Source organism: Balaenoptera borealis, assembly GCF_965194805.1.
Source record: "Balaenoptera borealis genome assembly, chromosome: 2".
Lineage (NCBI taxonomy): Eukaryota > Metazoa > Chordata > Mammalia > Artiodactyla > Balaenopteridae > Balaenoptera > Balaenoptera borealis.
The window spans coordinates 117,488,982-117,514,243 of NC_138867.1; the positions used below are offsets into that span (position 1 = coordinate 117,488,982).

Here is a 25,262-nt window from a genome sequence, read left to right on the forward strand (position 1 = left end):
TTTCAGCAGAAGAGAATAAAGTATGTCAAGTGGAGGTGCCAAGAGGGAAACAAAAAGAGGATGAGTCATAATGTTTGTCCTCAGGGAGACTTCAATCTGCTGTAGAAAACAGAACCCCATCTTGGGTTTTTTTGTTTTCTTTATTTTTGTTTTTTTTAGCTGAGGTCGATATAGAACTGGAAGTGGTCCTTCCTACAGGAGGGAAGGGAAACAGTGTTTATTAAGCACCTGCTGTGTTGTTAAGCAACGACCAGGCACTTTGACTGTTGTTCTCTCATTTAGTCTTTACAACAACCCTATGAAGTAGGAATTATTTTCCCGCTTGTTTAGATGAGAAAACAACTGAGGCCCAGAGAGGTAGTGTAAGCAACACAGTCAGAATGGTATATTAGGTCTGTTTATCCACCCACTCCACATTCCCCTTGTGACTCTGTACTGGTCAAAACTTGGCTGCAGGCAATGTCATATACCACATGACACCCCTCACCCCAATGTCTTAAACTACCACTTACCCACTTCCATCCCCCTCCACCCTTAGGTGATTGAACCAGAGGGAGGTTCTGACCCAAGGTCAGTCAGTTCATGGGCTAGGCAGTCACCTCTAATTTATGGTCCAGTGGAAAAAAGATAAGTTGAGCCAATCTGATTCCCTCTATTAGAAACCTCAACCTAAAGCAAAGAGTTCCCCAGCAGCAACCAGAGCCTGCAAGAGAAGCAAACTTGCCCGGTGCAGCTGAATCACATTAACAGTGAGTAGAGCCTGACAAGGAAGAGCCATGACCTCCAGTTGCTGAGGAGCCTTGAATCTAGACTCCTCCCCAGCTCCAGTGCCTGCCCCTGGAGGCCCTATGTGGCTCCTCATGATCTGACACTAACCTTACATGCTTGAGCTAACTTGAGGGGGGTTCCTCTTTTCCCATAAGAGTTGGACTCACAGGGTTATACAGTGACAGAGTCAGAATCTGAACCCAAGCTCATCTGACTGCATAGCCTGTACGCGTCTCATTTTTCCACACTGCAGAGGGGGAGTCCCTGAGCAGTTCAAGGGCCCAACACCATGGGAATGAACATAGTCAACTTTGGAGAGAGGTACCAAGTTAAAAAAGGAAGTGTGAGGGACTTCCCTGGCGGTCCGGTGGTTATGATTCTGCCCTTCCACTGCTGGGGGTGCAGGTTCGATCCCTGGTGGGGGAACTAAGATTCCGCATGCCGTGCAGTGCGGCCAAAAAAAAGGATGTGTGAGGAACACTTTCCTGCTGGGTGCTGTGAGGTGGTCAAAAGATTGATTAATAGCGGCTGGCCTTGCTTTGGGATTCCTTCCTGAGAAGTACGCACCATGCTAGCTAGAGGCCCTTGCACTGCCAGTTACAGTTCGGTGTGCAACATCATGTGTGAAGTGACTAGTCATCAGTGACATCACTCAGTGATGCCACTCCCATAAAGGCCCTAGACTTTGGGCAGGTCAGAGTGAGGAACTACAGAGAGCACAGGCTTTGGAACTGGGCAGATTGGGATTCAAATCCTCTTCCTGCCTGTCTGTCCTTGGGAAGGGCAGCACTACTTTCCCAGTCTGTTCTTGTATCCTCATTGGCAGAAATGGAGAAAAGTCCTACCTCGCAATAAGGATTATGAGATAAACATGCAAGACCCTACACTGGGGGAGTTAGTGTTTGATAGGTACAGTGTTTGAGTTGGGTAAGATGAAAATGCTCTGGAGAGGGATGGTAGTGATGGTTGCACAACAATGTGAATGTACTTAATGCCACAGAACTGTACATTTAAAAATGGTTAAAATGGGGGCTTCCCTGGTGGCGCAGTGGTTGAGAGTCTGCCTGCCAGTGCAGGGGACACGGGTTCGAGCCCTGGTCTGGGAAGATCCCACATGCCGTGGAGAGGCTGGGCCTGTGAGCCACAACTACTGAGCCTGTGCGTCTGGAGCCTGTGCTCCACAACAAGAGAGGCCGCGACAGTGAGAGGCCCGTGCACCGCGATGAAGAGTGGCCCCCGCTCGCCGCAACTGGAGAAAGCCCTCGCACAGAGGCCAAGACCCAACACAGCCAAAATAAATAAATAAACAAATAGCGTTCCCTTTAAAAAAAAAAAAAAAGGTTAAAATGGTAAATTTTATGTCATGTATACTTTACATTAAAAAAAAAAAAAGGCTTTAAATTGGTCTCCCATTAGCAAGTGCTTTGTAGATGCTGGTTTCCATTTTCATCCCCTGTGGCAGAAGCCAAGGTCCAGTAACTCCTGGTGCCCTTAACCCTCTGGCCTCTCCTCCAAGACCATGAGGCATGGGGCCCACCACAGCCCCTGCCCTAGAGAGCTGGAGGCCCATCAGGGCAATGAAGTAAAGTCCCCAGACTTGGGAAGTCAGGACACAGCTATGCACTTTCTAGGGCAAGAGGCCAAGACTTGAAGCTGCTGAGGCAGAGGAGGACTGGGTTTGAGACTTGACCAGGCCCAGCCTCAAGATGCTTGGCTACGGGGCAGTGTCCAGTGCTCTGACTGCTGAGGCTCTCTGTCCTGGAGAGGAGCACCAGAGAGAATGCTCATCAGGGAAGAGTGGGTGGTCTGCATCTCTGTTGGAAATTCCAGAGCTTTCTGGGAGGGCTCCTTTCTCTGTAGCCATCAGTTTTCTGATCGCACCACTTGCGATGCTCATTGTGTGCTGTGTGGAGCTGGGCTGGTGCCCCCACCCCTTCCTCACGGTAACCTCCCTGCCTCCCCCAAAGTTGCACGTGTGTTAATATGATAATGCTGTGATAATGACCAGGAGATGACTTCAGGTAACTGATTAGGCCTTCTGGAATGGCATCTGAGGCACCTCTTTAATTTTCCCTGGTGAGGAGGCAGCCAGGGCCCAGGGCTGGAGCACAGGCGCTGGCTGGGAAATTGCATCCGGGAAAGCACTGAGGGGGAAAATTGGAAGTATCAGAATTTCCCAGGTTGCTGTTCCACAGGGGCCAAACATCGTTAGCAGCAGCACTAATTATGATCCAGGAGTGTCAGGCCTGGCTGCCTAGCCTGCCCAGGCAGTCCTTGAAAGCGGCCTTGGGAGCCAGCAGGGCAGACGTATAGCTGCAGGGAGGCCTGGGAAGCTGGGAGAGGAGAGACTGCAGGGTCATTCAGACATGTGGGGAAGGGGAGCTGGTTAAGTTTCAGTGGCTGGGTGCCCTCCTGTCCTTCAGAATGCTTGGGACTGTGATAGGAAGGGTGGAAGTCAGATTGCCGGAATGATTTCTACCTGATGGGAATTGAGAGTTGTCTCCACTTCCTCTCTTTTCATTCTCTCTTGTCCTCAATGCTCCCCTGAAAATTCTCTTGTCAATGTCACTGGTGGCTTCTCATTTCAGCGGGATCTCTTAGTCCTCCTCTTACTCATCCTAGCAGCAACATCTGACACGGATGGTTGCTCGTTTCTTCTTCTTCTTTTTTTTTTTTAAAGATTTATTTATTTACTTATTTTGGCTGCATTGGGTCTTTTTATTTATTGATTTATTTGTTTGTTTATTTATTTATGGCTGTGTTGGGTCTTCGTTGCTGCGCGGGCTTTCTCTAGTTGTGTTGAGCGGGGGCTACTCTTCGTTGTGGTGCGTGGGCTACTCAACGCAGTGGCTTCTCTTGTTGCAGAGCACAGGCTCTAGGTGTGCGGGCTTCAGTAGTTGTGGCTCGCGGGCTTTAGAGCACAGGCTCAGTAGTTGTGGTGCGTGGCCTTAGTTGCTCCGCAGCATGTGAGATCTTCCCAGACCAGGGCTCGAACCCATGTCCCCTGCATTGGCGGCGGATTCTTAACCACTGAGCCACCAGGGAAGCCCCTGCGTTGGGTCTTTGTTGCTGCACGTGGGCTTTCTCTAGTTGTGGCGAGCCGGGGCTACTCTGTTGCTGTGCGCGGGCTTCTCATTGTGGTGGCTTCTTTTGTTGCAGAGCACAGGCTCTAGGCGGGCGGGCTTCATTAGTTGCAGCACACAGGCTCAGTAGTTGTGGCTCGCGGGCTCTAGACTGCAGGCTCAGTAGTTGTGGTGCAAGGGCTTAGTTGCTCTGTGGCATGTGGATCTTCCCGGACCAGGGATCAAACCTGTGTTCCCTGCATTGGCAGGTGGATTCTTAACCACTGCTCCACCAAGGAAGTCCCGCTCGTTTCTTCTTAAAACATCCTCTTCCTTTGGCTTCCCAGACACTCCTCTCTCATTTCTCCTCCACCTCCTCAGTTTCCTGTGCTGGCTCCTCATTTCCCCCATCTCTGATGCCCTAGGACTGTCATCACACCTTTGTTGTTTCTCCACTCTCCCTAGGTAATCCCATCTATCTTAGGACATTAAAGTCAGCTACATGTTAATGACTCCCAAATGGATATCTTCAGCCCCTACATCTCCGCTGAACGGTAGACTCATATCCAGCTGCTGCTCGACATCTCCCTGTGAGTGTTGCTCATAGCCCACTCAGACTCACTGTCCCCCAGTCTTCTCCACGGCAATAAATGCAACTCTACCAGATACCAAACTTTGGTGTCATTCCTGGATCCTCTCTCTCTTTCACGCCTCCTTATCTAATTCCTCAGAAAATGTTGTCAGTTCTACCCTTTAGGTTATCTCCAGAATCTGGTCACTTATCTCCAGTTACACCATTCCCACCCTCATCAGAGCCACCATCATTACTTGCCTAGGCAGTTGCAGTCACCTCTGAATTGGTTACAATTTAGATTAGGCAGCTACATCAGAGTCTCCAAAATATAGTGTTTTGTACAAGATAGATTACTTCTTTCTCAAGTATGAACCTGTGCATAAGTGGTCTGGGCTTGATACAGTCACTCCATAATGTCAGGGATCTTAGCTTCTCGTGGCTTGCTGCTCTGTCATCTTCAACATATAACTTCCATTTTGTGGCCTAAGATAGCTGCTCCAGCTGCCACTTTCATGTCCATGAGATTCCAGTCCATGGATAGGGGAAAAGGAAGAAGTGGATGGCAGGCCCCTTCCTATAAGAACATGACCTGAAAGTTGCAGATATCCCTCTGCTCACATCCCATCTGTCAGCATTTTGTCACATGGCCACACTTAGCTGCAAGGGGGCTTGGGAAATCTAGTCCTTTTTCTGAGCAGCATTGTGCCAAGCTAAAATGTGGAAGGAGAGACTGAATTTTGGGGGAAAATAAGTGGGCTCTGCCATAGCTCCTAAGTGGTTTTCCTGCTTCTGCTCTACTCCCTACAGGTTGTTCTCAACACAGAAGCCAGAGTAGTCCTGTAAAATCAGAACATGTCACTCCTCTGTGCAGAACTTTCTAATCACTTCTCTCTCAACTAGGAATGAATTCTAAAATCTTTACCATAGTCTACAAGGTCCTATGTAATTTGAGCACCATTCTATCTCTGATCTTATCTCCTACGATCTCCCCATTGTTTACTTCACTCCAGGAATGCTGGACTCCTTGCAAAATGCCCCCACTGCAGGGCTTTTGCATTGCTATTCCCTCTGCCTGGGACGCTGTCCCCTCAGATAGCTGCAAGTCTAGCTCCTTCACTTCCTTCAGGTATCTGCTCAAATGCTACCTCCTCAGAATAGCTTTTCTTAACCCCTATTCCCACCATCCCTAGCCCCCTTACCTATTTTGGTTTTTTTTTCCAAGACAATTAACACCACCTGAAATATATGTTTCTCCCCACTAGGCCATAAGATCTATGGTCCACATATAGCAGGTGTGCTATAAATTCTTGTTGAATGATTGAATGAACGGATGAAGATGGCAGTGCCTGGGATCAAAGGTGGCAGGACGGGGCTTCTTTCCTAATCCTTTCAGGGAGGACCCATTTCTTGATCTCTGTGGTGGTTCCATTTTGGAAGCAGAGACTAGTTAGTTTCTTGCTTCTGGGCACTCCCTTCAGTTCAGTTTATCAAATATTCATTAGGCAGCTAGTGCGTTAGGTATTTACTATGGTGGATATAAAAGGAGAATAAGTACTATAGATTAGTACTGGCCCTCAGGAAACTTACAGGTTGGTTAAGAGCTTAAATTTTGTCCTTTTTTTTTTTTTTTTTTTGCAAGTCTGGCCATTCAGGTGCAGTATAAAAGATCAGGAAAAGAGTGATTCCTCTCTTTCTTTTTTTTTTTTTTTTTTTTTTATTATTTATTTATTTATTTATGGCTGTGTTGGGTCTTCGTTTCTGTGCTAGGGCTTTCTCTAGTTGCGGCAAGTGGGGGCCACTCTTCATCGTGGTGCGCGGGCCTCTCACTATCGTGGCCTCTCTTGTTGCGGAGCACAGGCTCCAGACGCGCAGGCTCAGTAGTTGTGGCTCACGGGCCTAGTTGCTCCGCGGCATGTGGGATCTTCCCAGACCAGGCGCGAACCCGTGTCCCCTGCATTAGCAGGCAGATTCTCAACCACTGCGCCACCAAGGAAGCCCCCTCTCTTTCTTTATGGCAGCACTGTGAACTGGTGTGGCCTAGGTAGGGGGAGAGGGGTGGGTAGGAAGAAAGGCTGCCTTAGTATAGATTATAGTTTTAGGTTATGATGGGCTTCTGTCTCTTACTCTTTATGGAGTAGGGCCTTACTCACTGCTGGTCTGCTTAAGAAATAGTTTGAAATAGTTCTGATGAGGGGAAAAGACATAAGACACAGCAGGTAGCCAAAGGGCTGGGGAGATGGAGTGGAGGGATGGGAGTTTTAGGGGGGCCCAGCTGAAGGGAAAGGTAGCTCAGAAAAGCTGAGCAGGAGATAAATTACCATTATCCTTTCCTGCTCTGGGCAAAATGCAAAAGGTCAGGGTTGGTTATTTTCCCCAGACTCCTCTGTGCAGGGCCACTTAGACACTGTTCTGACATTTATAGTCCAAGAAGATCAGAGGACTCCTCTGAGGCCTAGCTTTGGATTTCCACATTGGGAAAGTTCCTTTTTTTTTTTTTCCCCTTTGGATGAGGCTGCTTGTTGCATCCCCCCCTAATTCTCCCTTCTCTTGACATTTCCCTTCCATCTGAGAGGTAGAGCCAAGAGCAGTGGCTCTTAAACTTAAACAAGCATTGGAACTACCTGGAGGGCTTGTTAAAATAAGATTGCAGGTTGTCACAGCCAGAATTTACTAATTCAGTAGGTCCGGGGTAGGGCCTGAGAATTTACGTTCATAGCAAGTTCCCAGCTGCTGGTCCCAACCACACTGGGAAAACCGCTGGCTTAGAGCAACTAATTTGGGTCTAAAGGTGTCCTATCCCTGACCTTCCACTCCAGTCCTTTCCCCTAATTCCCCAGCTACCAGGAAGTGGGCCTTGAGTTATCACAAGATTAAATTAGATGTCAAGGATTTCCTGATTTATCAGGGTTATTGGCCAAGGCAGTCCCAGTCCCAGGAATCACCCTCCCTGTGAATCCTTGACAATCTCCTCTACTCCCATATGTCTGGGTGCATGCAGATCTGGTTCCCCCCCACCCCCACCCCCTGCCATGCATGGAGGTCGGGGGAGGCCCTCCTCAGGCAGGGAATCCCTGGATCTGAGAGTTGCAGAAACTGTTGCAGGTGGAGGATTGGAGAACAATAGATGCAGAGTAAGCAGAGGGAACCCCCTCCCCCCCTAGATTTCTGTTTCTTTGAGATTTAATCTTCTTTGAGATTAAAATATTTGTTTCTTCCTGGGCTTTGCTCATGCCCATGACTGGGAAACCATTTATGCTTAATGTCCCCAACCCATTAGCAGCCCAGCATGGGGCTCTGCTAATCAGGCTCCTTAATGGCTGCGCTGTGAAGAGTAAGGTCGTGAGTGTCTGCACCAGCTTCCCAGCCTCAGCTAGAGAGAAGCATCCAGACAAAGATCAGGGCCTAGATAGGCTCAGAGGTGTCCTGAGAATGATTCACGCCAGTGTAGCAGGCCCATCTAATTCATGGTAACCTGTCTTCCCACCTCCATTTTGGTAGAGATGCCAGATTAGGCCCCTTGGTCACCTTGGCTGAAATAAGAAGACACCCACCCACCCCCCGCCCCCACTCCAGCCTTCTCTCTCCTGCATTAGAATACAGTGAGCTTCTCTGGAAGCATATTCCTGTACCAGTGACCCTCATCCAAAATTTGTTGAGCACCTCTGTGCATGAAAGTCTCTCTCCTGCATCACCTGCTTCCCCCTTCAAAATCCAAAAGCCTATTTGTTCTGTCACCAGATAGGTGATGAGGGCCTTTGGCCTGGAATCTGGGGAATCCCTGAGGACCATTTAACTCTAAAAGACCCTGCAGTTCTGTGCTGGCTACTATTTCTGCAGCTGCTCTTTTTTTTTTCTTTTTTAAATATTTATTTATTTATTTGGCTGTGCTGGGTCTGAGTTGTGGCACGTGGGATCTTCTTTGCGGCATGAGGGATCTTTAGTTGCGGCATGTGATCTCTTAGTTGCAGCATGTGGGATCCAGTTCCCTGACCAGGGATCGAACCTGGGCCCCCTGCATTGGGAGTGTGGGGTCTTAGCCACTGGACCACCAGGGAAGTTCCTCTGCAGCTGCTCTTAAAGAATTTGTGTTCTGTGGCTTTGATCTACAGAGAGTATATTTGTAGTGCCCTCATTTAAGGGTAACCAGATAATCGCAGAGAGGAGGCCATGCCTTGAAGCCCATCTCAAAGTATTTGTCTCTTGCTCTCTTGACATCTCATGATGCATTTGATCCGACTAGATAACTCAAACTACTGGCAGTTCCATAAGGCCCTGAGACGGAAAGATATTCTCTCCCCCACCCCAACTACCCCCTTCAATGAAATACTTGAGAGAAGAGATGAGTTTCTACTATTAAGAGGCATGGAGGGAGCCAGCAAGTGCCAGTGACTGGTTCCTGCTTGCCCTCCCCTCATTTCTGGGAACTCCAGGGCCTGGGAGAGGTTGAGCACCTCTAAGGGGGACCCCAACACTGAGCCTCAACAGCCATCAGAATCACAGGGCTGGATAATGCTGACTTTTCTCCCTCCAGGCAGGGAGAGCCCATATGGGCACCTGTATTTTAAGCCACCAATAAGCAGGCTGGTTGGCCAAGAGCTTGCAGGCCTCCTCTTTCCCGCTTTTTCAGCCTCAGGTCTAAGCCATGGGGAACCCTCTCCAATCTGCTGGAACAGACCATCACAAGCTGCTCCTGTTGTGGTCTGGGCTGCCAGCTCCCCAGCCTGCTGCTGCTGGAAGAAGGCTGCAATGTCAGTAATCAGTCCACAACATCCCTCCACATGCCAGCCCTTTGTGGGGGAGGGGAGCCCATTTGGAAAGAATCACATCTGAAGCAGGCAGTTTGGAGAGGCTTGGGGAGAATGGAGGAAGGGAGAAACGCTCAGGTCGCCAATTGGGCAAAGCCATGTTTTAGCCAGGCCACGTTGTGTCCATACTTATCCCGTAGCCCAGCCTTCCCACATGGCCTGTTCAGGTCCATCTGCCCAGTTCTCATACCCTCTACTGCTCCTGGGCCCTGGAGAAATGTCAGCATTTCCCTTCTTTGTCCCTTCTGCCTCCTGGGCCCCACCTGGCCCATCCCCAAGATGTACAAACATCCAGCTGGAGACTGGCTTGGAGGCAGGCAGTGTAAGCAGGGAGGGGCTAGAACTGTAGTTTTGAGCTGATGATACTGTGTTCCAGAGCCAAGGGTAGGTGGACATACTTAGCAACTGAAATGTTACCTGTTTCCTGGCCTCCTACCCTACCAGGACATGATCTTCCTGAAGCAGACTTTTTTATTTTATTTTTTTTGGCCGCACTGCGTGGCACGTGAGATCTTAGTTCCCCAACCAGGGATCGAACCTGCACCCCCTGCAGTGGAAGCACAGAGTCTTAACTGCTGGACCGCCAGGGAAGTCCCCTGAAGCAGACTCTAGAGGTAGAAGGCCAGTGCTTGATTCAGATCTGTCCCTTTTCTAGCTGGTAGCTTTGGGCACGTCAACTCCTGTGAGTCTTTACTTCCTCAACTGTAAAATGAGGGCATTAAGTAGGGTAATTTGAGAAGGAATGAGTAAACTGGGAACTGCAGTACAGATCTTAGTTATCATTCTCATGCCCTGCCCTTTTGGGTGCCCCTGGATGCTGATCACACAGGGGACGCTCTCTTGTCTGCCTGAGGGGTCAGGATGCTCTGAGGAGCAGCCCCACCCTGTCCGGGAGCAGCCAGAGCCCTGAAACCTCCAGGAAGGGGTGCTTAAACCCATATCTGTGTTGTTTTTCCAAGGACCCAAGGGAGTGGGCTGGCTTGAAGATAACTGAGGTCACAGGAGGCGCTGTGGGGTGCCGGGGTGGGGGTGGGTCTCATTTCCTTCACTTTGCCCCAGAAGTCCCCAGAGTATGTGTGTGCAGAGTTTTTCTCCTGCCTGGCCCTGGCCAGGTTTGGAGGAGGAATCCCCACTGAAGATTGATGTCACAGACTTGCCTTCCCCTCCCCCAGCCTCACCTTTGGTGATTTAAAGAAATTATTTGGACACAGTAGTTAACGGAAGTAGGTTGCTAGTGTGTGGGCGAATTCATCACTGTCTCCCTGCATTCCAAGAGCAGATCTGTCTTTCAGGGTGAGATATCCCCATGTGACTTTCCAAGGTCTGAGAAATACAGGCTACCTTTGGAGGGCAGAGTTGGGGGCAGGCTGGACAGGGATTTGGGGAAGGTGGGGTGACTGCAAAGTGGTTGTAGGGGTTGGCTGGGAGGTCTTTCCCTTTTGTTTCTTTAATTATGGGAGAAGGGAGGCAGAGGGCACTGCTGTGTAGGCACTGCTGGGAATGTTGCTGCCCCAGACCCACCCCCACCCCCAGCTGGGAAGTAGGCATATCCTCTGCAGTCCACTCCTCAGGGTGAGGAGGGCTGTTTTCGCAGCTGTCAGGTGGCAGTGATGAAAGAGGTGGAGGGGAGGGGAGGTAAAGGGAGGTTGTCTGATGGGGTCATGCTCTGGAGGGAAGAGGACTGGCTCTCCTCCCTTCCATCCCCCCATTCGACCAGCTCAGCACTTCCTGGAGGTAACACTCAGAGAGGGAGCTGTTTTGAAAGCACAGAGACCTAGTGCTAGAAGGCTTGGAGGCTGGGAGGGGGGCTGTGAAAAGGGGAAGATAATTATGCAGGTAGGGCAGAAGTCTCTGACCAGGAAAGGACTGCTGCCCTGCTACAGCCCCACAGCCAGCCAGGCCTTCCCCACAATCTAAGCACACATGTGTGTACGTGTGTATGCACACTCAATGCCTACATTTAGTGGGAGCGCAGAGATGCAGCTATGAAATGCTTACAGGGAGAATGACTAGAGACAGTGCTGAGGCTCGTTCCCTACCTCTCTAGCCAGTCAGATGGCTTCTCAGATATTTACTTGGGTCTTAGCTGGTCATCTCTCTACCCCTTATTTTACTCCTTTCTCTTCTCTAGGTTTCTCGGTGTTCTGTCTCTTTTCCCCCCTCCCTCACTGTCTCTGATCTTGAAAACGGGAAGTGTTGGAAGAAGACCCTCCCTTCTAGCTGCCACTATTTAGGATGCAGCAAGATGGATTTAAATCAGGTTAAAGAAAGAACTAGGAGTGGGGAGTAGTGGGTGGTCAGGACAGAAGGCAGCCACTAGGGGTGGAGGTGGGGGGCTGTGGAACCCTATAGACTCATAGAATGGTGGAGCTAAAGAGACCTGAAGAATCTTCTAGTCTCTCCTGAGCTTACAGATGTGGAGCTGAAGGTGCTTTTGGAAACAGCTATTATTATCTGTATTATCAATGGTAAATTTGGTCATGTCTCCCTGGCACCTAAGGGAGTTGCTGGGGAGAAGCGGGGTCTCTCCTGTGCTCCCCGAGGTTGGCAGATCTTCCACCACTCACTCACTGAGGTGATTCACTGAATGTGGCACAACCTCTTCTCTCCGAGGCTCAGAGGAGGCGGCTGATTTTGCTATGTGATATGTGACTTTCCTCCTAAAGCCAGGGACATCTACAGACTGGACAGCCCTCCTCTGAGCTCTGGGCATGTGCCCAGAGGCCAGGCTACAGGGCCCCGGTGTGTTGTCCTTCTCCCAGGTCGACTGCTCTCTGGACGTTCCCCTCCTCAGTGACCCCTGGGGAAATCCAGCTCTGATTCACGCTCTGGCAGTGAGTAAAGGGGGCAGCATAAAGCGTGGCCCCTTCTGTTGGAGCAACTAGAATTGGCTTTCACTCCTTCCTTCCTCCACTCCCGACTGGCTTCAGACAAGCCAGACAGCAGGGGGCACTCCTGGGTCATCCTAGGAGAGGATTCTGTGGGGCCACCTTCAGCCTGGACTCTGAGAACATTAGAAATTTTGTCTGTCCACCTGTCATTCTGAGGGTGAGCAGGGGAGACCCTTTGAGAGTTGGAAGCAATCTTTTTCTAGCAGGCAGAGACAGAGACTTGAGAGAAAAATCGCTTTTCTTAACTGTGCCTGAGACTCCTTGGGCTGAAAGAAACCTGACTTCTGCCTCTGGGAGATCAGTTAGTAGGGTAGGTCTCTATCTGGGAGCCACGGCCAAGACCAGGTGGGCCCAGTTTGGAGACAGTGTAACTCCTGGCCCCTTGCTATTCCCTAACAGCTAACGCTGGTTTAGCTGTCTTTGGGGAGCTAAATTTTCTTCAGAATGCCTTCCAGATTAATCTGTGTTGCTAATACCCATGCCCTGCCCACTAGGTTCTTCATCATGGCAGGGGGTAGGGAGAGGCTTTTTCTCTTTTTCCCAGACCTAACACAGTCCTCTGTGACTATTCCTGGACCTGTCTGGGAGTCTGATGGGGATGGGGTGCAGCAGGGAGTGCTGAGCAGGTCGGTGGGTTGTGGCTCATTCCTGACCTGTAGCTGACCCAGCTGGGGCTTTCTGGGCAGCAGCTGCCCTGAGGGAAAGCCCCTAAGAGAAGACTTCCCAAGGCCCCCCACTCCTGCTTTCTCTCCAGTTGTCTCCCTCAGACTTCCTCATCCCCTACCCAGTCATCCCAAAGCCACCAACCCTCAGGAATCCCTCCTCTCCAGTAACAGAGCCTGTGTGAGTATTGACTTATGGGCACAGGGATGGTAAAACGCCTGTATCAGGAGTTCTCTCTGTCCAAAGAATAGGGAGGAGGCCAGTGTATAGTGACTGGTGCGCAGGACGGGATCTCTGAGCTGGAGACAAAGGTATTGTTGCTAGCAGAGCTGAGGGCACAGGTTCAAATCTGTGAACTTATTCTGGTGGAGTACATGTTCGAGTCATCCTCAGAACTGATCTCTCACTTCAGAACCCAAAATTATTGGTTGTCCCTAGAGTCTGGCTCTGCAGAAACCACCTCATCCCACAGGGCCTCAGGTTTGCTGTAAACATTAAGGCAGCAGTCCTCCAAGCTATGGAGGAGAGAAGGGTTAGCGGAATGGAAAGAAACCCAGGGTTGGAGGCCTTGGCTCCAATGTCTTGAGCATCCTGACAGCCCTAGCCCCACCTGCCCCCCACTGAGGTATCAACTCTCAAGCTCTCTAGGGCAGTAGAGGTTAGGGACTGGGCCTTCTCCAGCTGAAAATCTGCAGAGGTGAATTCCATAGCTGACCTGTAGCCTTTTCCCTGTGTCTCCCAGCTCCTTTAACCAAGACATTTTTCTGAGGTTTCACCTAAGTTCTTCCAGCTGCAGTTGTAGCCTAGGTTTTAGCTTGTGGCATACCCTGGAGACCCTGGGACACCCTCCCATGTAGTTCGTGTGCGATTGGACCAGTGAGGTACAGATGTGTGGAAAGGGCTGAGTATGAGGAAGACTGCATCACAAACCAGCCTATTCATGGATCTCAAAGGTCAGAAGTGTGACTAGGCCCTAGAGGAGTGTTGGTGTTTCCAGAGAGGAAGATGGTGAGGGATTGGGAGCAGTCTGCAGTTGCTTGCCATATCTGAGATCTCCTTATGGAAATGAGGCCTCAGATGGACCAAAAAAAGACAGGAACGAGAGGCACTGTAGCTCCACCCATGTGGTCTCTCATCCATTCTCTTGTGTCCCCTCCTCCAGCTTGGCACCTGACCCTCTGTGTAGGGACAAAACATTTTTCCATTCTAAATGACCATTTACCCCTTTCCTCCAGGATACTGATCTAGCTGGACATCAACCTAAGGCTCCTGAGACGGAAGTGAGGGAGTACAGAAGTCAAAGGCTTATTTTTGGTCCAGAAGTGAGTTAGAAGTTCACCACAATTCCAGAAGCCTCATTTTCACAGCCAATACTATTTAGGGAACTAGGAGTTTCAGCCAGCTCAGGGATAGCTTCCAGGTACATAATCTGAAGGCCCGGGGTCGGGGGAAGGGGAAAGGAGATGTAGAAATCCTAATAAGAACAGCTCCAATTCATTAGGCATTTTCTATGGGGAAGATATTGTTCTAAGCATTTCACATGCTTTATCTTGTTTAATCTTCAACCCACTGAATCATGATTCCTATTTTACAGATGAGTATATGAAGGCACACATTTATAATAAAAATTAAAATACTAATAATAAGGATAAAATTTTAACAGCTAAAATTTTTTTAAAAACTGACCAGTACCAGTCCTTGCACAAGCACATTATATGTATGATATTATTAAGTCCTGGGAATTTATCATGTTATCCCCATTTTTCAGCCAAGGAAACTGAGACTGAGAGAGAAATGACTTGCCCAAGGTCACAGAGTCTTAGAAAGTGACCAAGCCAAGAGTCAACCCACGTCTGTCTGATTCCAAAGCAGCCCATGCTCATGATCCCTTAACAGCACTGCCTCCCTCATGCAGAGAGCAGGTGGTTATGAAAGAGAGTCCCGCTGGATTTTTTTTTTTTTTTTAATTATTTATTTATTATTTATTTATTATTTTTATTTTTGGCTGTGTTGGGTCTTCGTTTCTGTGTGAGGGCTTTCTCCAATTGCGGCGAGTGGGGGCCACTCTTCAACGCGGTGCACGGGCCTCTCACTATCGCGGCCTCTCTTGTTGCGGAGCAGAGGCTCCAGACACGCAGGCTCAGTAGTTGTGGCTCACGGGCCCAGTTGCTCCGCGGCATGTGGGATCTTCCCAGACCAGGGCTCGAACCCGTGTCCCCTGCATTGGCAGGCAGACTCTCAACCACTGCGCCACCAGGGAAGCCCCCGCTGGATTTTAAAAGCAGAGACTGGGGCCAGGAGCCGCAACATCTGCCATTTTGGGAAGCTGTGGAGGAGCCGCCGCCGCCCCCCGCCCCAACAGTGAGGGAAGCTTTGATCCTGTCTTCTCACCCACCTGGGACTGGGCTGTGTAAAGCCACAAACTGCAGGAAAACAAGTCCTGGAACAGACTGGACAGGGAGGCAGGGGATGCTTCTCTGGCCTGAAGCCTCTGCCTCTTTGCTCACTCTGAGATGTGTGTTCCCACCCTGGCAACCTGTCGTGGGGCTGCTGTCAGTCTCTGCTCTCTCTCTCTCTCTTCATCATCACTGTGAATCTTGCTGGGCTGTTGTTGCCTTGGTAACTTGATGGGAAGCTCTTGAGGTTTTCTGGAACCAGAGAGGGCTATGGAGGGAGGAACCAGGCTCCGTTAGGCTGCTGGTCACAAAAGGAAGAAACCATTCCAGTGCTCGTGGCCCCTGCCAGCCAGTCAGCCAGTTTTTCTTTGGGTCTGACCTCAGCCTCTTCTGTTGCATCTGCAGGAGCTTAACAGCCTTTAGGGCTGGGGCTGGGGCTGAGAGGAGGGAGCTGTCAGGTACTGCTCTGCCCTTGGAGTTGGCCCACACAGTCGCCAGTGCTGCCTGGACTCCTGCTTGCTCCTGTGCCCTGGCCCTGAAGTCTTAATTGGTTTTATGAAGTTCAATGCCTATTTTTTATGAGACAGATAATTACGGTGAGGGGAGGTCAGGCCCTCCTCTGCTAGGCTTGGCGAGGCATCCAGAATTGCTGACTCACCAATCATCACCAGGCAGATTGATGGGAGCAGGGTGGGCAGGGGCAGACCTGGGGGGAACAGGGGATACTCACTGCAGGAGGAGGCGCTGAGTCTCCAGGCTTGCAGTCCCTGTGATGGGATCAGGGAGGAGAATGCACACCACCTGCCTCTTGAAGGAGCCCACACATCTGAGGTGGGCACCTGTGGATGCTGTCCTTCCCGGTTGTTGGTGGGTGGGAGGTGTGGCTCTTCTTCCAGGGATTCCTGGCAGCTCTGTCAGGCCTCCTGGGGGGATTTCTACATGGGGCTGTCTCTGGCTGTGCCAAGAAACCCTCAATCTCGACACAGTTACTACCTGAGGAGCTGTTTCTTCCTCCTTCTCTCTTTCCAGTCTTCTTCCTTTTCCTCTCCCGCAGTCTCAGTCTGAAATATGGCCTATGTCTTTCTTAGGTCAGTCTCTATAACAGGTCTCTGTTTCTCTCTTGGTCTTTCCCCTAGTTCTAGTCCATGATAATTTCTTTCTCTCTCTCTCTCCCCCCACCCCACCCCAATCTCTCATTCTTTCTCTCCTCCCCAGGTGGGAATTGACTTGTTGCCCATTGGAGGACAGTTGCACTCTGTGATTCACTGCTGGCACAGGCAGGGTATGAGGATAGTGGGGAGTAGGTGGGGGGCAGTGGAACAAGAAATTCTGCTAATGCTAGGATGGCTCCCCTCCAACACTCACGGCCAGGTGGGGCAGAGGTTTATGTGCGTCTCTTCAGGCTAGGAGCTACTGTCCAGGTTTGTGACTCCCAGGTAGGCTGAGAGGTCGGCCCTGTCCCTAGACCAGGAACAGGACCCCCTAGCTCTCTGGGAAGGACCTTTGACAACCTGCTCTGGCTCTAGTTACTGTCTGTGTGTCCTCACGTCCTCCTCCAAAGGGAGAGAAGGTGATTGACCCATTCATGGCAGACACATAATTGCACTTTTAGATTGAGCCAGTTGCTAGATATGGCTGGCAGTGGTACACAATGACCTCAGGAAGACCCTTACCTACTCAACATATTGTTAAACTCCCTCCTCCCTTTGCTTTCTGGCTCAGTCGCCAACTCCCCAGAAGTCGCTTCTTCTTTAAAGTGAGTCCAATCTTGCAGAAAAAGAAGAAAGGAAGAATAGGACTGGAGTTGCCCAGGTCAGGTGGGCCGGAGTCCCTGACTGCAGAGGCCAGGCCCTCTTCCGTCTCATCCTCCTCCATTTAATTAGCTAATGTCTGTAAAGGCCTGGGCAGCAGAAAAGCCCTGTACAAATGTTGAGCACAATTTTATTTCCAAGACTCGCCAAGAATATATTTGCAGACTTGAGGGAAAGGTCACTGGGCCTTCCTGGGACAGAAGGAGGACTCCCTGCAGGGCCCAGAGAGAGGACACTCCTGGGAAGCCAGGATTGGGCAAGGAGAGGCCACAGTGGAGGCCAGGGCCCCTGCCTCTTTGGTGCTCCAGCTGAGCATCTTGGCACCATGCCTGCTTCACACTGCTCCCTGCCCCTCCTGACTCCCAGGGTCCTAAAGGCTCAGCCCTCTCTGCAGAGACCACCATCAGAGACTTTCCTCCAGGAGATTATGCTAATATTCACACCAACTAGTATTTATTGAACACTTACTATGTTCCGGGCTTTGCTAAGGGGGCTGGAACTCTTCAGCTTGGGGAAAAGTGGCTGCCTCTTGGTAAAGTGGGGTGGGGAGCTTTCCAGTGAAGCAAGCCCCTGTGTGCTGTAACCAGGTCTGTTTGAAGTCTCTCTGAAACCTTTAGGAGGGGGGGTATCACTTATCTTCTCTGACCAATGAGAGAAGTTCCTGTTCTGTAATCCAGGTCCCTCTAGTGTGGATGTTCTGCAAGCTTCTGGACTCTCCTGTCCTTTCCCCAATGACAAGTCACCTGGTCCTAAATCCATTATGAAATGGATTGGCCCTACCATCATTGAGGCCAATTAGCCTTGATAGGCTGTGTGTCCAAGGAGCAGCTTTCCAGTTTTTGCTCCAAGGCCTGATTTTGTGTCCCTGCCTCTCTCAGAATTCTATGTTATCCCATACCTAGGAGCAGTCCCCTCATTCCGTCTCTGGGCAGGACTTGGTTTTGGTTGAGGGCCAGAGGGCAGAGGCTGGGAGAATAGAATAGCCAGCCTTACCCCTCACAGCTCACAACTGTGGTCAAGGTGAGCACTTTGGGAGGGCAAGAGAGACAGCAAAGCAGGGATTGGAGGCTCCCAGAAAAGGCAGGCAGGCCAGGCCAGGAATATTGATAACATATTTCCAAAATCCTCTGGGCTTCCTTTGTCCATCCACTTACCCTCTAAAATCTGAACAGAGCTAGAATGGGCTGAGAGACAAGGTCCTTGAGCCCCCAAGTCCCACCAGCCTCCATTCTGTTCCCAGTTGTTCTCTGGCTTCTTTCCAGAGCCTGGGAGCTTCCATGTGTCATCAGTTCATTGTCATTCTGATAAAAGTCATTAGTCCTTGAAAAAGCATGACTCCTCAGCTGAGGCCAGGCCCCCACAACCTGAGAAGGAGTACGAATGGATGGAGACGTAGGGGGAGGGTGCAGACACAAACACAGGCGCACAGGCACACAGTGGCGCCTGTTCCCAGGGGTGTGTGTAAATGGGCACAAACCCTCCAGCGGACACAGTTCACATACCTTTACACACAGGCACAGGAATGTTTCACGTGCCCAGGTGTAGAGCTGTACCAGAGAGCCCCCAGCGCCATATCACCATAGCCACACTCGGTTGCTTACAGCCCCTGAGATTCAGTCAACACCTAGATCCGATGTGCAGCATACAGCAGCCTCAGCCTCCCGCAAACCCAGCAGGCAATCTCCCTAGGCTGGGGTGGGGGAGGAGAGTGGAATGTGGAAGCCGAGGTTAGAGATCTGCCAGTTCCATTAGCCTCAAGAAGCATGTCTGGAATCTAAAAGCGCAGGGACAAGGGCGCTGCGGAGCAATTCCTGACAGCGGGTTTATATTTCCCACCCCCTCCCCCACCAGGAAGCTCCGTGTGGTCAATAAAGCCATTTACGGATTAGAGCAGCTCCCTCAATAAAAGCTGCTTATTCAAAAGGTGCTTTCAGTTAATTTGCATTTACTTCATGGATATTATAATGTGTGGAAGAGCTGCCTCCTCGGTCTCCCTTCCTGTTCCCATTTTGAGTCCCTGGCCCACACCCCCCCTCTTCCTTCCACGCTCCTGTCCTCTGCCCCAAGCAGTGGGCACAGGTATCAGTTTGGGATGGGCCATGATTTGCAACAACCCAGGGACCTTGAGGGGGAGTAGGAGGTGGTGAACACTGGCCACTGACCCATGGTAGGGGGGCAGCTCCAAGGACAGCCAGAAAGGGCCAGAGCTAAGAGAGTTTTCCCAAAAGAGAGGGAGGAGGGTCGAGGCCCTGGGGGAACCCCTGCTGGTTCCCCCAGGTTGGGTACAAGCCTGATCTCCTAGGGAAGGGGGAATCTGTTTGCTGTTTGAAAATGGGGATGCGATGGGTATTGGTAGAGTCAGCTTCAATTTCCAGGACTTCCTCTGGCAGCCACCTCCCATGCATTCAGTTCATTCAGAGAATATTTAATTAATACCTACTGTGTGCTAGGCTTTATGCTAAGCATCTGGAATAGAGTGGTGAACAATACAGTATGGCCCCTGCCCTTACAGAGATTCCAGTATCATGGGGGAAACCCACAAAAAAACAAAAAACAAAAAACAAAAAAAAAACAGGAAACCAGCTGAGGAATACAGAATTACAAATTACATAATATATAATAAGTACTATAAAGTGAACAAACAGGGTGCTGACATAGAAAGGGGGACCTAGTTCAGATGAAGTAATCAGCGAAGGATGGTGACATAGGAAGAGACCTAGAAGAGGAGGAGCCAGAGGAAGAATATTTCAGGTTTCAGGAACTGCTGGTGCAAAGGCCCTGTGGCAGGAGTGTTGGAGAAATGGAAAGCAGTGTGGCTAGAGTGAGGCAATAAAAGGAGGAGTGGTACCCGATGAGGTTGGTATGGTTAAGATGGGCAAGGTCAGGTCTTGTGAGCCATGGGAAGGAATTTGATGTTATCCTAAGGGAAGAAGGAGGCTCACAAAGAGGTTTAATCAGGGAAGCAAGAGGCATGATCTCACCTCCATTCAGCTGGAAGATGTGTTAGGAGGGTACTAGTGGATGCAGGTAGAGGGGTGAGGAGGCCATTGCAGTCATCCTTGCAAAGAGAAGCATGAAGGTGAAAAGGAAAGCATCTACCTTTTTTGAAAAGTAGGAGAATCAAAGTCCTCAAGGAATCAAGAAGTCCTTTCTTTTTTAAAAATTTTATTTATTTATTTATTTTTGGCTGAGTTGGATCTTTGTTGCTGGGCGCTGTGCGGAGAGCGGGGACTGCTCTTCATTGTGGTGTGCGGGCTTCTCATTGCAGTGGCTTCTCTTGTTGCGGAGCATGGGCTCTAGGCGCATGGGCTTCAGTAGTTGTGGCACGCGGGCTCAGTAGTTGTGGCACACGGGCTCTAGAGTGCAGGCTCAGTAGTTGTGGCACATGGGCTTAGTTGCTCTGCAACATGTGGGATCTTCCTGGACCAGGGCTCGAACCCGTGTCCCCTGCATTGGCAGGCAGATTGTTAACCACTGCGCCACCAGGGAAGCCCAAGAAGTCCTCTCTTGATTTGTCCTTTTATCACCCTCCAGGTACACCATGTGGTTTCCCATCCCAGCTCAGGGCAGAGCCATGGTTTGTGCCTCCTCATCCCTACATCAATACATAAGGAGGGTGCTATCTTCTGGAGACTCTCCAGGGAAGGCCCCCACCTGCTTCCTTCTGGCACATCCTGCAGGACTGGGAGGAGAGTGCCTTTCTGCGAGGAGGGGTTAGTTTCATTGTCTTCTTGCCCAAGTGATCTGGAGCATGCACACTGGGCAGCGTCCAGCTCAGACCTGACCAACTCAGGTAGACACAGAGCCACCCACCCCCACTCCCCAAGCCAGGGTCCCAGAGACCCTAGAGCCAATTCCAGCTCCCCCGCTGCCCCTCCTACCATCAATCAGGGGACAGGAAGGATGTCAGAATCAGGACTAGGGGAAGGGGGGGCCACTCAGAGCCTGAACCACCCCCCAGGGATGCGGGAATATGAGGCGAGGATCCTGAGCTTGAACATTTACTGGTAGCACTCAGGATTGAAAACTGATTTATAGTCTGAACACAGGCAGAAGAGAGCAGGAGGAAGGTGGGGAGCTTTGTGTACAGTGCAGCCTTGTTGGGCAGCGGTAATTATATATTACATTGAACTGTCCTTGCAGCACAGTGAAGGGCAGTGGGAATGAGACTCTAAATCACGCTTTCCTGATGCTACCCATAGCTCACCTCCCTGTGATGTGGCCCTAGAGCCCAGGGCTGACACTTCTGTGCGCGCGCACACACATACACACAGCACGTGGTGGGGAACCAACCTAACTGGGGACCCAGAGAGCAGGAAGATAGAATGTTATCACCTCTGGCAGCTTCCAGGGGCTGCTCATCCTGCAGGCCTCATTGTTTATTGCCCCTACACATCCCCCATTCTCTATCCCTCTTCTTCCACCAGTGCCTGAATGTAGGCTGTATCATTGGAAGACATCCCTGTTCACCCTTCATTTGTTCACTCCTGCAGCATCTTTCTTCTCCACATCACAGTCACTAGCTTCATTTAGGACCTCATCACTTCTCTCCTGGATTTTTGTAACCATTTCCTAACTCACCCTCACCCCTAATCCACCATCCTTTATTTTTTGCCATAGTGATCTTCCTAAACACACCTCTGACCATAATCTTGATCTCATTTATCAGGGAATTATAGGAGTGGGGAGAAATGGTCAAAGATTTGGGGGTCTTGAGGGCCCAGGAGGGAGGATGCCTCCTCAGGCTTATCTCAGGTTGGTGATTGTTGGCTCACTGTCCGCCCTGAGCAATCAGCACAGGAGGAACCCTGGTACTCATCCTTCCGTCCCTGGCAAGACCCTGAACCTTAGACCAATCACCTTGTGCCTCCCTCTGGGCCCCTGGCCACAAGTGGCTGGCACTTCCTAGTTCATTAGGGAGGTTGTCATGCTTAGTAGAGATGAAAAAGGGCTCTGGGGTCAGAAAGATCTGGATTTAGATTGTGGCCCATGAACACGCACAAGTTGTTTTGGTAGTGAACTGATTAAGATCAAGAACTCTGCAGCCAGACTCCCTGAGTTTGCATCTTTGCTCTGCTACTCTTTAGTCTAGCTAGGGCAAATTCCTTAACCTCTCTGTGCAGTTTCTCCATTTCTAAAAATAAGGGTAATAATGGTACCTACTTCATAGAGTTGTCGTGCAGATTAAAAGAACACAATAATAATACATGTAATCATCCCTGCTGTTACAACAAGGTTGTGAGTGTGAGCTGTTATTATTTTAATATCACCTCTCTTAGCCTCAGTTTCCTTGTCTATAACAAATCTCCATAATATATCTCCTCCCTACCTCAAGGTTGTTGTGAAGATCAAATGACGCGTTCCCTTTAGAAACTCTCAAAGGCTTTACAAATGTAAGATATAATTATTATTCAATATCAGGTACTTGCTCCCTGAAGTTCAGAGTTTGGGCAGGAGGGCCACATTCCCTTTAACAACAAAGCAGTTACCTTCATCCTCCTCCAACACCAGCCTCAAGGCAGGAAACTGTGGAGTCCTGGAGCCAGGAGCAGCCTTGGAGCTCATCTGGGTCTTCGACCCAGAGGAAGGGGCTTATAAGGCCATGTAGACAGACGGGCATCTCTGAGAGACAGATGATCTCAAAGGAGGCTGCTAATTAAATAGAGAGTTTATTCTCTTCACTGCAGACATCGACCCAGGTTTTGTGGGTCCCAAAGATCATACAATTTGGGGAAGTTCTCTTTAAGAAAAAGAATACAAAATTATAGACATAAAAATTAAAGGCAGCCTTTGGAAGGGGCCTGTGGAAATGTGTAGCCCCAAAGCTTAAGCTTCATTAGCTTTATGGAAAATCCACCTCTGCCACCATGTCAAATGGGCAATGAACAAATACTTGTGAGTTTGTTGCTTATGGCCAAAACAAACCATTTCCACCACAGGCCAGAGTCTCCAGAGGACTGCAGTGGGCTCATCCTCCACCCAGACTCTGGAAGTTACCCCATTTCTTGGGCTGTGGGTTCTCCACTGCCTTCACCCCAGGCTAATTTTTTTTTTTCCAAGACCCACTAGCTATTTATTTTTGCTTTCAATGTATTTGCATGTGATTTACATAGCATTAATATTCCCATTCATATTTGGAACCCTTCCTCTGCCCCAGCTTAAGCTGGATTCCTGGGACTTAGTTAACAAGGGAGATCCAACTCTCTCTCCTCCCAGGATGCAGAGGGAAAGATATAGTCAATTTGGGGGTGGGTAGGAGAGGGGGATATTATGAAATTTGTCTTGGAGTCAGTTTCTAAAGTCTCTGGCTCTACTCAAATTGTCCTCTTCCACATACCCCCATCCCCTGCCAACAACATCCCTGCCCAATTTCCCCATGATTATGAATTTGGAAATGAACATATTTAAGGACACACACCTATTCAAATGCTGGGCTTACTTTGGCTCAAGTGTGCGGCCCCTGAAGTTAAGAGGCACAAGACATCAAGATGCCAGTAGATGAGCACACAGGAGCTCTTCCTCAGATCACTCCCAGGGAGAATCGCCCCCTAGAGTCCCCTAGCATTGTTTGATGCCCAGTTTATTCCCCTCACTGATGGAAACAGATGGCAGGTGGGAGTATATTTGAGTGTGTGTTGTGTGTGGTGTGTGTGTGTGCGTGCACACGCTCTTGCAGGTAAGCTGTACACACATGTCAAAAGTGTGCACACATGTGTGAGACAGTGAATGCCCATGTGCACATTAGTACATCTAATAAGACAGGCAGATGAATTGGAGGTGAGGATGTGGGAAGGAAGGTCTCAGTCTAAGAAAACCACATTGTAGTTCTAAATGACACCAAAGGTGAGGTCTGCTTCCCCAGCCTTGCCCTGTAATGGGGAGGCAAAAAGAAGCTAGAAAGGGAAGAAAACGTCTCAGGGCAGGAATGAGGTGCAGCTGGCAGTGTCACCATCAGCTCCAGCAATGACATCACCCTCCTAGATCCCTCCTCTGAGGTGATGAGTCACCCAGAGCCCAATCAATACTGCATTCCATTTGTCTATGCCTTCCTTACGCTCTCATGAGCCAATTCATGCTTTCCTCTTCCACACAGCCCAGCGCCAGCCCCCCCACCCACGTGCCCCTGAGGAGTCTGAGGCTCTATCCTGGGGCTTAGCTCTCCCATGCCTCTATCAGAGAACGCGGGAATTCCTGCTTCTGGGTGAGGCAATCGGAGAGAAGAGAGGGAACAAGAGAAACAAAAAGAGAGAGACTGCTGCATGTTTAGGGGGTCTAGGAACAGAAGTTGAAAACTTGCAAAGCCAGCTTGTGGATAAGGAGAGGAGAAAGAGGAAGAGGCAGAGAGAAGAGAATGGAAAGGAGAGAGTCAAAAGAGAAAGAAGAAACAAAGACCCAGGATTGGGGAAGAGAGATGGGGTGAGGTGATGCTGACTTCTGTGGACTCTCCCTTCTCAGGATCTTAGGATTGCTACCCCATTTTCCTGGATCTTGAATCATATTAGGGTCTCCGGAGCTAGTGATGTAGGGCGAAGCCCAGTGCTCTAAACTCCCTCCCCGGGAGAGGAGCCCCAATTTTTACCCTGCGAGGTCTCACTTTGGTCCCACTCTCCTTGTCAGAAATGGGGTTGGGTGGGGCTAGAAACAGGGCAGTGAGGAGGAGCAAAGAGTGAGAGGCATAAAGAGAAGGCAGTGCCCACTGGGGCAGCTCTGGTTTCTCTCTTGGGACCTCAGTTTTTTTTCAAGACCTTGGCACCTGCCCAACCATTGTTCCAGCTGGCCAGGCCCTTGTGCTCAGTGGCAGCCTGAGCATCATCCCTCACCACTGATGGGAATCAGAACAGGAGCCCCTTTATCTGACGTTGAGAGGAACTTGACTGCCCAGTCTCTGTGACTCTAATTTCCCAAGGTGCTGTTTTTTCCTGGTGTAAAGTTAGCTGCCGCAAGGAAAGAGAATAGGCTTTTTGGGTCTATGTCTGGGTCAACAAGACAGCACTGCAGAGGTGAGGCTGGGCTTTCACAAGATCACACAGAACTTCTGGTGGAGACCCTTTGTCTGGAGATTTCCTCCCCCCCTAACTCACTGTGGCCGAGTGTCCTGCAAACAAGAAAGTCTGTCTCCAATCCCCACTTCCTAAATCTCCATCATAATACTGATACTGATACTAATACTTAATAATAGCAACCATTTACTGACTGCCTAATATATGCTGGAGGCCTTGGTAAGTGTCTTATGTACATTATTTCATTCAATCCTGCAACAATATGGAATAATCACCATTGTGGAAAGTGAAG

The 25,262-nt window shown here is 50.0% G+C and overlaps 1 long non-coding RNA gene across 2 annotated transcripts in view; it reads left to right on the plus strand.

Annotated features, from left to right (window-relative positions):
- Positions 1 to 25,262, plus strand: part of LOC309624236 — a 135,356-nt gene that overhangs the window by 70,869 nt on the left and 39,225 nt on the right. Inside the window, exon 4 of one of the 2 annotated variants that reach the window (XR_014241821.1) lies at positions 13,999 to 16,026. The exons of the other annotated variant lie outside the window; for it this stretch is intronic. This is a non-coding gene — a long non-coding RNA (uncharacterized lncRNA). Of the gene's footprint in view, positions 1 to 13,998; positions 16,027 to 25,262 lie in introns of those variants that run through there. 2 annotated transcript variants of the gene reach the window in all.